This window comes from Oxyura jamaicensis, chromosome 1 (assembly GCF_011077185.1).
Source record: "Oxyura jamaicensis isolate SHBP4307 breed ruddy duck chromosome 1, BPBGC_Ojam_1.0, whole genome shotgun sequence".
In the NCBI taxonomy this organism is placed as follows: Eukaryota; Metazoa; Chordata; class Aves; order Anseriformes; family Anatidae; genus Oxyura; species Oxyura jamaicensis.
In genome coordinates, this window is record NC_048893.1 from 11,644,451 (window position 1) to 11,657,890 (window position 13,440).

Below are 13,440 nucleotides of genomic sequence, written 5' to 3' on the forward strand. Positions count from 1 at the left end.
CAATTGAATGTTCCAAGGTTGATTGTTACAACTTATCATATCAGAAAATGAAACCTTACTGTACATGAAAGACAGCAATTTTAATTAGCCAACTAGAGTTACACTCACCAACAACATTTCTTTCAGAATACAAGAAGAATATTAAGGTCAAATCTTTCCAGTTGTCCCAAGCCCATCTCCATTCAGACATAGCCTTCCACTTAACACTTATATTCCACTGGAAGAGGCAAATTGTCCATTATTTGGAGCAAGTTGTTTTATGAAATTATGTTCACCAAAGCTATAGTTATACCTCAGAATTAACTCCTGTAGGAGACAATAATAGCAGGGGGCTTCCCCGCATTCAGAATTATATGTGGTATTTATTTCCTCACTTTCACTGCATTTGACTCCTTTGAAGTTAATTCTAAGCTTATTTTTTCTATTTTTTCTTTTCTTCAGAAGAATTTACAGGGTCTTTAACATTTCTTTGAATACTTAAAGATAGTCGCTATGTCTAAATCTGCAACAGGCACTTTTATGTTTGTGAATATGCAATAAAATAATGACTCTTGCATAAGTAATTTAATTTATTGCTGAGGAATGTTTATTTATTTATTTATTAATATGAGTTTAGATGAGAATTCTTCCTAAAAACAGATGGGAAGATATCTGTTTCAAATAGTTTTTTATTGTTGTTTTCATCATTGTTTTTGTTTGTTTGTTTGTTTGTTTTTAAATGAGAAGGCATTTTTATTTTGGAGGGTGAATAATTTAATATAAAAACTAAGATGGTTTCCAAAAAATACACTTCTTTTCTGAGTAACAGAGTGGAAGTATTCCATGACATTTTCATTTATCTGACAGAAGGAGAATAGTTATTCTATACCACTGTTTTAAACTGTATTTTTGAGAAAAAATAAAATAAAAATTAAAAAAAAAAATCAAATGTGTTTCCCTGCATAACTGTATAAACTTATAGTTCAATCCAAACTTTATTGCCTTTGAGGAACAGTGGATGAAGAATAACAACAGAAAAGTTTTTTTACAAACCACAAATTATTGTGAATATCCCATTTTTGCTGTTTGTAGTGGAATGTAAGAGGAAGAAAGAGGCCACAAGATGCCATCTATTGTTTTAGAAAGATGCAGGTGCAGGAGAGATACAGCATTTCATAGCCTGTAACTTTCATGTGAGAAACGTGTTTCTGCACAGACAGAGCAACACTGCTGTGGGAAGCAGCCTCACAACATGAATCTTTCTGCTCAAAGAATTCCTGCAGAATGTTGTGGCATTCTGCAATAAGACATCTTGTCTAGCGCTGATGGGATCCCTACTGAGGGAATACAATTGCCTGTGTCTCTGCTCAGCTTCTACTCTGATGTCTGGATAGCAGTTGGCCACCAGGGATTTCAGCTGTGAATCTGCTGGTGGTGTAGCACACAGTATTGCACAGCCAATCATTCATTTCTTTGAATTCTGTTCATTCAGTGTGAGTGTAGCAGTATCTGTTATTACATATGAGGGGGTTTTGTCACCAAACCAAGGCCTAAACCAGCTGCCTGGTGAACGGTGCACAGATTAGGCTGTATATATCAACTCTGGGGCAAAAGCCAAGGACTAAAACTGTCAAAACAATCTATGGACTGGAAGACAGAGAAAACACAGTGAATGCAAGTCTCTTTTACCAGAGATCATCTATTGTAATTTTCCAAAGTACTTTTTGATTCAGCATAAGACACAAATTCTAGATTGTCTTGTGCCCCCATGCCTTGTTGGATAGATAATGTTCAGAGATACAATATGACACAGCTATGAAAACTATGATGGGAGAAATTTAGGCTTGTGTTGAATGCAGCTCTATTTCAAGTACTGGTTTTTACTTATTTTTTTCAGAATAAAGTCCTTTCATCTTTCTGTGTCATCTGCCTTAATTGGTAAATAACTCTTAAAATACTGTTATCATTTCATACTATTGGTTAATTAATTAACCATTCTGTATTATTGACATAAACATCCAAAACAACTGAAGTGAGTTTGCGTTAGGAACATCTGTGGGTGGTTTCTAGGGAAGCCTTTTCCTCAGTCCCAATTTTAATGCCTCTAAAAGCAAGACTGTAGATCTCTAAAATCCATTTATAAATGTTTTGAGAGATTTAAACACTTCACAAATCCTTTTATAAATATACTATTAAATAGACATACAGTATGACTGGCTCTGTAACGTTTGAATAAAATATTTAGAGTTAATATCAGCTTTTTTTAGTTCAGAAGTTTTTATTGCTGGCTCTGAAGAACTTTAAGGGACATTATGGTCTCTGTATGATTTAAACAGGTTCTTCAGTTCTCTGTAGCAACATGTGTGAGCTGCCTAAGAAAAGTCATCTACAACAGTATTCATAATGTTAATAAAATCAAGTGGTATAAAAGCAGGTTCTGTTGCCAATAGTGGAAGTGTTACCCCTTATTCTAGCTCTGGTATGTTTCTGGGATTTCTGAAAGTACAGCAGAATAATAAGTGGTATGAACAGATGTTTTGCTGTCAAAGTTCAACAAAGTAACCCAAATCTCACTTACTAATACTTAAACTGGATGCTCCAATCACTTGGACCTTTAGTAGGTATAATATAATTGCTAGCCCTGGGCAAAAATTCATCTATAATAGATGACTGTTTAGCAGGCCCACTCATGTCTATAGTCTACTAAGCAGGTAATTCTTTAGCTACATTATCCCTTCTTAAATGGTTGTGAAAATATGACATTTCCCAGAAAAAAAAAAAAAAAAAAAAAAGTTCTGTTCCTCCAAAGACCTCAAGAAACCATGTTCTAATTAAGCTTTCCTAGTAGTACAAAGTATTTTGCATGTAATTAAGTGTATCTTCATTTTATTAGTAAGATCAAAAGTAAGATCTAATTATCGAAATACTTTTATAAATCTGAAGGAATTTATGGAAACACAGATATTCAGGCATACATGATTCTCTCATCAAAATGCCCTAATCCATGGCTTGAATTTTCAGATAGTTCTCTTTTGCACATATGTTCACTTTCATGTAAAACCAGTTATTTATATTTGGGCTGAAGGTATATGTGGGTGTAAACAACTTTGTGCAACAGGAGTCAAAGCCTAAACTTCCAAAAGCTTGAAGCCTTTTTGTCATGTTTTATTGTATAGCATTACCTGAAAGAGTGGAAATCCATGAAAGAGCAACAGTAAGTACATAGAAAATATATAGAAATAATGTTCAACTTTATTATTTTCACAGTTGATAACTAATTCTTGCTTTAAAACAAACAAACAAAAGAGAGCAACAACATGCAACCAACTTTGAGGCAATAATGTGTAATTCAAAATGGCTCATAACTGATTTTTCTTTTTTTCATTTTTTCACTTTTTAAGCATCACATTCTTTCAGGAACCTATCTAACTTTTGTATTGTCCATAATTTGCCAGTTTGATATTTTCAAGGAATTATGCAGAAAAATTTTAAAAATTTTTATAAAATCAGCATTAAAACAACAGATTTTCTGATTGTTTTCACAAGTATCTTCTGTAACATTCCATGCTTAATTTTACAAGAGTATGTTCTTGATACTGAAAAAGAAATGTTTTATTTAATCAAAGGTGCTGCTATGTAACTTGTATGGTTGGGCTTAATGCTGGTTCAGAGTAGTTCTTAAAAGAAAATACCCTGCAGACTTAATGAGGAATTCACTGACAGCAGGAAAGTGACCCAGTTCAAATCATGATTAATAGGCAATGAGTTATGTGCCTTTATAGAGGGAATATACCTGGTATATACACCTGTTACATCAGTGTCTGATACAGGTTGATAACATCATGAAAATGCAATGGTCAGATCCTCACACTGCAATATGCAGCTCTGGATATGTCACCATTTATTTCAAAGAAAAATCTTCCTTTATCTGTCTCAGCCTATAGCTCTTCTGCTAAGGTTCCTCCTCCATGTGTCTTGCTGGTTCCAGTGACCCTCTCATAGCTCTTTATTAGCTCTGCAGATTCATAATTAACAAAACTATAATTAAATTCCCTACCACCAGCAGCACTCCCGAGCAAGAACTACCGTCATTCACATATCCTGATTTTACTTGCTGGTCAACTCCAATATGACTTAATAAATGATGTTGGGGCTCTTTTTAAGTGCAAGTTAGAGTGTCAGCCATGTTGCACACAAAAACAAATAAACAAACAAACAAAAAAAAACACCACCAACAAAGAACAAACAGAAAACACAGACTTTGTTTCATCAGAAGCTACTAAATACACACTGAATCTGAAAATAAATAAATAAATAAATAAAAATTTGAAAAGGTATATGCATATGAAGTGTACTACTCTTGCTAACCACGAGGCAGGAGCTTGTCTAGCTCACCTAATGAACGGGTCTCAACTTTAGACAAAGGGAAAGTGTATACAACCACAGACTGAATACATATACTTTCCATAAAGGACATAATTATCCATTGCTCTGTGCATTGTAGATTTCAAATACAGAAAGTCAATGCCTCTGTTTTACACTATAAAATATAAAATGCATTGTCATAAGAATTGCAGGGTATTACAGAAAATGCACACTACAAACTAGTAGACAGTCTCTTAAGACTGCTTTTTACAATCTAATGTTTTATTTCTTTGGGAAAAATCAAAAGAATGTAAAAAACAATGTTAATTCCAAGATATGCTAGAAACTGTTAACAATTTGGGTTAGGTTTTTATTTTAACAGTGTGTGTTTCTTTTTCTGTTTTGTTTTGTTTTGTCATTGTTGTTTTTCTTGTTTCTTTGTTTGTTTTTATGATCCAAATCCATTGCCCATGCAGTAGAAATTCTCCAACTCACTTCAGTGGACTATATTTCATATATTATTTCTACTACTATTATTGTATATATTGATGATCCACATGGAAAGGAAAACCTCCTTTTTAAATCACGTGAATCAAACACCTAGTAATGAAAGTATTGTGTCCATAAGTGCTTGTTCCCCTTCTTCTTAAGCTTGGGTCAGAAAACCCTTGAGATGATAGTAAAAAAACACAGTTTCTTCCAAACAGTGTCTTTTTTTTCTCTCCATATACAGGTATCATTGCAAATAATGCTGCAATCTCACCACTCAGTAAGAGCTAAATGCCTGGTCTTGTTTCATTGTAGAACATTTAGCCCCTTCACTAATGTGTTTGACCTGAAGATATTCTTCACAATAAAATGTGTCAATATCCTCTTTATTAATGCAATTTGAAACTATTACCCCTCAAACATATTTTCAGGAATGTGGAATTCAGTTTCTGCAATTACTTTTCTAGAGATGCATGAGAAATTGCTGGTATTCCACACTTAGAAAGATGAAAACCTTTTCTTTTTATGACCTGTAGCAAGAAGGGGCTTATGGCATTGTGTTTTATGTTGTTAGAAGTATCATAAACACTTGGAAACACTTTCTGCTTTCTAGTACCTCTAAAATCACTTTACTTGAAAATGATGTTTGTTATGCTCTTCAGCTGGGAATTCAGTAGATCAAGACAAATGTGGTGTTTTCTTTGCTTAATTCAGTTAGTAATTTGATAAGATAGGTATAATTTCCCATACATTTCAGTTCCTCACAATAATAGTGTCCCTGAGTATTTTGGCAAATGAACAAAAGAGCTAATTAAACATTGTTGAAATTTTCTAAGGCAAAGTGTATACAAGGTCATATCAAGGACTCAGCTGAAGTTTATTAAAGATTAGCAGTTTGTTTCTGCAGGAGGGATCCCTCCAGCTATTGTAATGTATGACAGCCTAGCATAGTGATTTCTCTGGAAACAACAAGCTGTTGTACACACAACAGATCAGAAACTGTTTTACAGATCAAATTTTCAGTAGAATGTCTTAGAAAGGGCTTGATATATTAAAGATCTTATTGTCTTTATATTTTGTTATATTTGTAGCAAATACGCATAATAACGTTTTATTTTTCACTATACATTTGGAAAATGAATCCAGGAGTAGGTTATGCAAAAAGGGCTAGTTTATTACTCTGTACACTGTACACTTTATTACTCATTTACACTGTAAAGCCTTGTGGCAAAAAACATACCTCTGTTTTTTTACTTACCTCTTTCAATAGGAACTAATCTGCAACTCCTAATGCAAATACAGCAAAATAACAGTGAAAGTGTCTGGATAGGAAAGAAGTGTGCCATGTTTGCCCTTAACTTGCAATGAAAAAGTGTAATAGTATAAATATTTATAATGTACCTAGAAGCCCACAGCATTGAAAACTATTCATAAGGTTTGTGAGTAGGTAAAGGACTAAGACCTTTATTTCTGCTCTCTTGCCCATCATAGACGATAAAGGAGCACTAGTGTGATATCATCCTTGTAATGGTGTCAATGACTATATACAAGGATGAAGTGTTCTTGAAAATATGTCTCTGGTACTGAGCACAGGACACCTTCTCATTTTCACTGTCATAGTGCTGGTGATTTTAACTAATATTTGTACTCCTATACTGACACATAAATAAATTTGGTTCTTTTCTTATACAGAAGTACATGGAGTTAAAAATAAAACACATATTGAGAGAGAACCTTTCCTGCTTTTGAAAGTAGCACAGTTGGACAGAGACTCAATGATTTTAAAGAGCAGAAATATTTGGAGAAGTCAATCTGAGCATCTTGTTCTTACATAAGCACTAAGAAATATCATACTCTTGTATTCATACACTTGGATACTGAGATTAAAAATAAAGATGCATATTTGTTAGTTGTTTTCCTGTCTGTGGAATCTGGTGTGGAGCTTTCTAAGACTGGAGTCCTTCCACAGTTAGTAATTCTAAAATACTTCTACTAATAATGGAAATTTGGATTGAACACTACATGAATTGACTGTTTTTCCAATCCACATTAGCAATCAACATTAAAATTCCACGTTAAATGTTATCTATTGTTCCCCAAGCTCATATAAGGAAGATTTCAATTGCTATTAAATTAACACACTCCTTTTCCTATTGTAAAGATTTCTTACCTGTCTAAATTTATACCCTCAGATGCCTAACATTCAGTTAAAAGAAAACTGCACTTCCAAAAGTTATTCATGTAAATGGCATCTTATTCCTCTCCAGAAAGACAGCACCTCCATATAACACTGATAACATATAACAACACTGAGCTCAGAATGCCTACACTGAAGTGTGATAATTCACAATATTTGTCCTGTATCACAGAACAAACAAGCTGCAAAGGCAAATCTGTTTCTTTGAAAATATCTGCCACATAGGTTAAATATCTCTAAACTGTACAAAGTAGCCATCTTGAAGTTATAATAAATCCAGACAAAGTAGTAGCTTGATGACTACTAACAGTCACTCATATGACCCCAATATTGTTTTTGAGAGCAAATCAGTGAACTAAACAAGTACTGCTCATACATCCTGTTTGCAGTCAAGATTAGCTGGTGTTTAAAAGTCATGAAATATTATATCCTAATCCAGTACTTTTTCATTATAAGAAATAGAATTTGAGGGTGACCATATGAGTAATATTAAAAAAAAAATTGTTCACTATTTGCAGTTTTGCTTGCAGATTTCCCCACATAGGTTACTATCTGATATCCAGAGCTAACTCTACATGTAATTTTGCTTGCAAAATTTTAGGCTTTTGTATTTTCTGTACCTTGCTGTGCTAGCTGATGTGGTTTGCTTTAGATCCTGTCTTAAAATTCAAATTAAGTCTTCTGAGCATAGGCAGATCTCTTTGCCATTGCATAAATTTTGTCTGTCTAGCTGTAAATTTTTTTTAAAATTAGAAAGCTCAGAACTGATTTTTTTATAATGACTGAATTAATGAAATTATAACCTATCCTGGACTGGTTAGAGGTAAACAGTTTAAAAAATAAAATAAGAAGTTTAAAGCTGCTTTTAACTGAACAATTTTATAGCCAAGGTCTCTCCTGAACTGGTCATCCTGATCTGACCCAGTCTTCTCTCACCACCAGACTTAAGCATGTACAAGTGAAATTTAAGTTTGAACAGTTGTAGGAGTAGTCAGCGTTAGAAAGTTTCATAGTCCTTTCAGGCTTGCAGATAGACAAGCTCATAAAAGCTTGTCAAGGACAAGGACTAGTCAAGAACAGACAGAATCATTACAGATAGTGTAGAGAAAGCTCCTGCAATTTTTAAGGTACCTTCTTAGGTCAGGCAACTCATACCTGTACAGACAAGTCATGGTTGCTTGCAAGTTACTCTTTGTGTGTCTTCTGTTCAACAGCAATGATAGATTGCATTTGTCATAAATATTCCCAGTGCAAATATGCCTTGCTGGTTTTGATCCTACAAGATCTAAAGGTATCATGTTCTTTCATTATGGAATTCAAAGATTATTTTTTCATACGTTACCATAGTAACAAAAGGTAACTGGGTTCCTATGTTCATTTTACATTAATAAAAGGCTAAATATTATAAGCAGTAGGAACTGTGTCCTGTTAAGCCTTGATTCTGTATAGCAAGAGAAGGGCAACGAAGCTGGTGAAGGCTCTGGAGAACAAGTCTTACGAGGAGCGGCTGAGGGAGCTGGGACTGTTTAGCCTGGAGAAGAGGAGGCTCAGGGGCGACCTTATTGCACTCCATGGGTACCTGAAGGGAGGCTGTAGCGAGGTGGGGGTTGGTCTATTCTCCCACGTGCCTGGTGACAGGACGAGGGGGAAAGGGCTAAAATTGCTCCAGAGGAGGTTTAGATTGGATATTAGGAAGAACTTCTTTACTGAATGGGTTGTTAGTCACTGGAATAGGCTGCCCAGGGAAGTGGTTGAGTCCCCATCCTTGGAGGTCTTTAAAAGACGTTTAGATGTAGAGCTTAGGGATATGGTTTAGTGGAGGACTTGTTAGTGTTAGGTCAGAGGTTGGACTCGGTGATCTTGGAGGTCTCTTCCAACCCAGACTATTCTGTGATTCTGCAAGAGGTGCAGTGATTCTCTAAAAATATGAGGCTTGGAATTAGTCTTGTTTTAATTCTTGAATCACTGTAGCTTTTAGGCCTGCTTCTCTGTCTATATGACTGTAGTTAATGGCAAAATCTATTAAGAATAGAGACTCTAGTTTAAAAGCAAAGAAAAATAAAAATTACCTATGATCTACAAGATTCTTATATATAGACTTCAATGTTCGGATCTTGACAGATATTTAAGATTCTCCAGTAACTGCCTGTATATCTGTTAACCTGCACATTGCAAAACCTATGGGGCTTACAGAAAGGTGTAAAGAAAGCAGAAGTATTAATAGCAGCAACTCAGTTCCTCCAGGGTAAAGGAGTAAAAGAAGTGATAACTATTGATTACTCCATTAGCCAGAGAATTGCTTTAACCATTTGCAAGATCTCAGGTCCTCCAGGCTGAGGGAATGAGAACTGCTACAAGGAGGAAAATGGGACTCAGTAAGATTTTATCAAGGACAATAAATTTTTGTTGGGAATGGAAAGTACTGTACCTGGGGTAAGAGTCACCCTGAATACATACAGCTAGTGATCATGGTTTGCTCTTGCCTCCTTTTTTTGGAAGTGATTGATGTCTTGTATGATATGGCTCTCAGTTTACAACACCATGTAGAGCTCTCCTGGAGCAGACTCCCTAAGGATTATAAGGAAAGAGGGTGGAACATTCCATGTTACCATTTGAGTGATAATGTTGCCTCGTGGGATTGTAGAATAGATATCGAAGTTACATGTAGAAATAGGAAGAATTTTTCTAGAAAACTTTATTTTCATTGAAAATATCCATCATGTAATTTGCCCATTTCCATTCAACCTTCATGAGGAAAGATCCTCATTTCTATGTTGGGATTCCTAGTAAAACTATGGGGCACAAGAGAAATGTAGAAAGGAAAACATCAGAATCACTGCTAGTTATTTGGTCACCTGGGAAAAAAAGTGGGAAACTGAGATTTAAGTAGACTGAATTAAAAAGCTGCTGTCTATAGCACACTAACGATAGTAAAATGAAGTTCTGTTTCTTTCTGTTCTACAACAAAAATCTATTAGTTTCATCTTGAAGTATAATAGGAACTTTTTGAAAACTTGGAGTGTTGTAGAACTAGATAATGATTGCATCAGATGCTCTAAATAGAAGGCATCTTATGGCTGCCTAACTTGGGGATCAGTGGTGTGTAATTTGAATGGAGAACAGAGTAGAGTTAAACTGTGTGTTAAGGATACAGAATTAACCTATAATTGGAATATGCATTTCAGCTGAAATATAGCAGCTTAGACAGAATACTCAATGCATAGTGCAGGGCACATGCAAACATTCTCATATATGTACCATATCTGAAAGAATATGACAAGTCACATGGGGGCAGAAAGGTCCACTCTCAATTGAAGAGAGAGTTTCAGAATCTAAAAGCTACTCCATTGCACTGTTCTGGAATAACTGAGACATATTGGTGACAATAAGAAAGTTAAGTCTACATGAGTTGGCCAAAGGTAGAGCCCAAAGTAGAGAAATGCAAGGATAACTGCATCTGTTGCTGGACCTGCTATGAGACTTTGCAGTCATCCTTGTGGAATAAGATTGTTGAATATATAGGTATTTTAAAAATAAAAAAAATGCAGTGTATTAATACTTTATATCATAGAATCACTGAGAATTTGCATTGATGGGAAGCTCAGTAGGTCATATGGTCCAACTTTCCACTCAGAACAGGAATTACCTCCTGTTGTGGTTTAGCCCCAGCAGGCAGCTCAGCACCACACAGCAGCTTGCTCTCTCCCCAGCTGGGATGGGGGAGAGAACTGGAAAAGTAAAACAGTGAGAGTTCTTGGGTTGGGACAAAGACAGTTCACTAGGTAAGGCAAAAGACACATATACAAGCAAAGCAAACAGGGAATTAATTTACTCTTTCCCATCATCAGGCAGGTGTTCAGCCACTTCCAGGAGAGCAAGGTTTATCCTGTGTAATGGTTTCTTGGGAAGACAAATGCCATCACTCTGAACATCTTCCCCTTCCTCCTTCTTTACCCCAGCTTTTATTGCTGATCATGACACCACATGAAATGGAATCTCTCTTTGGTCAGCCTGGGTCAGCTGCTCTGCTGTGTCCCCTCCCAGCTCCTTCTGTAGCCCCTGCCACTGGCAGGGCAGCACAAGAAGCAGAAAATTCCTTGGCTTTGGGTAAGCACTGCTCTGCAGCAACTGGTGTGTTATCACTATTTTAATCAAAAATCCAAAACACAGCCTTGTCTGTGAGCCTCTACAAAGAAAATTAACTCTGTCTCAGCCAAAACTATGAGACGTGGAATATTATGTCCAATTCTGGGACCCTCAGTTCCAGAAGGACCGGGAACCGCTTGAGAGCGTCCAGCACAGAGCCATGAGGATTATTAATGGAGTGGAGCATCTCCCTTATGAGGAAAGGCTGAGGGAGCTGGGTCTCTTTAGTTTGGAGAAGAGCAGACTGAGGGGTGACCTTATTAATGTTTATAAATATGTAAAGGGTGAGTGTCAGGAGTACGGAGCTAGGCTCTTCTCGGTTACATCTAATGACAGGACAAGGGGCAAGGGATGCATATGGCCAAAATGGGTTCCGCTTAAATATGAGACAAATGTTTTTCACAGTGAGGGTGACAGAGAACTGGAACGGGCTGCACAGGGGGGTTGTGGAGTCTCCTTCTCTGGAGACATTCAAAACCTGCCTGGACATGTTCCTGTGTGACCTGATTTAGGTGTTCCTGCTCTGGCAGGGGGGGTTGTGGAGTCTCCTTCCCTGGAGACATTCAAAACCTGCCTGGACATGTTCCTGTGTGACCTGATTTAGGTGTTCCTGCTCTGGCAGGGGGATTGCACTAGATAATCTTTCAGGGTCCCTTCCAATCCGTAACATTCTGTGATTCTGTGACACCTCCATATTTTGTGTAATTTGTATTTTTGTCTGATTCTTCAATAATTGTTAAATTATTGAATTTAATTATTATATTAAATATAAATTAATATATTAACATAATATATTAAATAATTTAATAATTATGCTATTTTATATTTAATATATTTAATGTATTAAATTTTTGAATAAATTGTTAAATTGTAAAATTGTTTTGGTAATCCTAAATTGGCCATAAAAAATATTGAATAAACAGTGAGAGGTATTTGTCTAATATGCCAGCTTCTTCCCAGTGCCACATCTAGGAACAAAACAGCCTTAATTTGCAAAAGTATGCATATCTCTTGTGTTTTATGACAAAGTTGCTGTTCCTGTCAATAGACATTGGGAGTGAAATATTTCTCGGGAGACAGCATGCAGATCAAACATCTGATGCCTGGACTGTTAGCAGATCTCCTGGGAGATCTGCCAGGATCCCTGTGCTTCTGCAAAGTTATCAGAAGAGGCTGGAGATCTTTGAGGATGCTACTGCATCCCCAGTGGTCAGATATTCCATATGGAGTAAATTCAGCATATATATGGACACTGTAAGTGTTTCAGTGCTATATCGTACCCCTCCAGAAATTCTGTAGTAATTATCCTATCTAACCCATTTCTACAAATGTGAATTTCCCAGAGATAAACTGACAAATAAGAAGAGTTTTACTCCAAATATTATAATGAAAAGGAAATTGAAATCAGACTAATGAAGGAATGGGGGAAAATGTCTTATAGATTTATCAAGACATATTCCTGATGTTGGCTACTAAAATATTTTCTTCTCGGGTCTTTGCCATAGACAGTCAAGCTGCTTTTGAGGAGCAGTGCCTACCATGAACAGTTCAGATAACATAATTAAAACACCATTATGTCTTTATGTCTCCACTGACAACAAGGAGTTTGGACAACTCTGCAGTGCTTCACCAAAGCCAGGAAGCAGGAATCACCAGGAGCAAAGGAGTCCTGTCATTGTCAGTGAGAAAAAATGGCACTTTTAATATGCTGTTCATCACACAGAAATCTCCATTAGATCTAGATGAAGAGTGGAATTCAGTATGAGATTGAGACCTACATCTTGGGGCTTCATTCTGTTGCTTAAACACAGGATCCTAGCAGTAAGTGAAGTGCCCTAGAGTATCCTCCTAGGTTCCCAGTTTCATTTCCAGAAGGATGTGGGTCTGCCATATGTCTTTGTATTTCTACTGCCTTAATGGAGACATTTGAGATATATCAGGCACAAAAAGAGACTTATGTACATACAAATGAGTTGAATTGAGCTCCTAGCAGGTAGGCAGATGAATAACTCTCTTGCTTCTACCATTGATAAGATCTCTGTTGATTTCAGTAGTTCATGCACATGAAACAACTGTAGACAACTACACTTAATTTTCTTACTCTTACAAATAATCAAAAAAAAAAAAAAGACTCATTGGGTTTAAATTCAGGTGTCTGAATAATATGTATCAAAAAGTAGATGAAATAGATTCTGACCTGAACAGATGCCTGAGTCACTAACTAATGCATAATATGAGAGTCAGAATACAGTGTTTAATATTAA

The 13,440-nt window shown here is 36.0% G+C and overlaps 1 protein-coding gene across 16 annotated transcripts in view; it reads left to right on the forward strand.

Moving 5' to 3' along the window:
• Positions 1–13,440, forward strand: part of MAGI2 (membrane associated guanylate kinase, WW and PDZ domain containing 2) — a 775,806-nt gene that overhangs the window by 438,281 nt on the left and 324,085 nt on the right. The gene's annotated exons all lie outside the window — the stretch shown is intronic.